We start from the raw sequence: 1,274 nt of genomic DNA, 5'->3' as shown, positions 1-1,274 counted from the left end.
CAAAAATAAACCATTTTTCTGCTTCCACCAAGTCTCATTTTTTTCAAGAAACTCTTCAGTAAACAGCTTATACAGTCACAGGCGGCATTTGGGGGTCGCAGTGAACTGAAGTGATATTCAATTTAGCGAGTAAACACCAGGTAAATTAAAAATGTATAGAAATTGTATAAAGCAGCCTACAAACAGGCGCCAAATGAAAAAACGAAAACGAACAAGAAATGCTGTCTCTTATACACATCTAGATGTGTATAAGAGACAGTACCAATATTATATATACTTTAGGGTGTGCGTTATTTTGAGTAGAGTTTTTTTTGCAAACGGCCGCTGAAGTTTCATGTTTTGGCTCTACAAACAAAAATTCAATGTCTTACAGTCCTAGACCGGATAAAAGATTCGAGTTAGTTCCGGCTAAAAGGACCTGACTTTCGTGGGAACATATAATGTGAAAAAGGTCTTTTTTTAGTTTAAACCACGATTAAATTCTTCGTTGGGCTTACCATACAATCATAACATATATCAATCTGGCAGTGAAAGTGAAGTTATGATAGCCCCTTCAAACCTATTTGTAACCATTTTACAAAAATTTCAAATATAATGAAGACATCGATTAATTTCTGGTCACAGACTTCTTGAAATCTTTAAAAACTTCTTGAAAGATCATTATGAAAAAAGAGAAAGCTCTAGGCTTTAAAATGCATTTTACTAGTTTAATAATATTTATGCAAGATACGATTTTAGAAAAATTCCGGTGACAGTTTAAGAAATTTTTCTCTTCAAGAAACTTGTGATACCGTCATAATTTTTGAAATTTTTTACAGAAAAATTATTTTCAACTGAAAGTTTCATATACATTCTTTCAAGAGAATGAGTCTGCGCGCAGCTAGCAGCTATACTCCTGCCTTTCATTTTCAGCAGAAATTTGTATTCCCTTTATGAATATTGCTCCACAATTTGCTGGCAACTTGCCAGACATACACTTTCGAAGCATTGGCTTGCTTTTATTGTCAATGTTTTCGCTTTGAGATGCCTGTAAGAGCACTCACTGCTAGGAAACGCATTTTCATGTTACTTAAATATTCATTAAATTGTAAGTAATTTGCATGTCTATGGTTTTAAAGTTAAAAAAAAGTGTGCAATTAATTAAATATGGGCAAGGCACAAAAGAATTTTTTTTACGACAATAGCGGTGTCTATTATGCATAAACTATATAATATAATTCGAAATTAAAGTTAAAATTAAAAGTAAACTGAAATAAAAAAATTAAAAATAAAAA

Source organism: Bactrocera latifrons, unplaced genomic scaffold (assembly GCF_001853355.1).
Source record: "Bactrocera latifrons isolate USDA-ARS-PBARC rearing strain unplaced genomic scaffold, ASM185335v1 scaffold_289, whole genome shotgun sequence".
Taxonomy (NCBI): Eukaryota; Metazoa; Arthropoda; class Insecta; order Diptera; family Tephritidae; genus Bactrocera; species Bactrocera latifrons.
The sequence above is the reverse complement of the archived record's forward strand: the minus strand, read 5'-3'. Positions refer to the sequence as shown.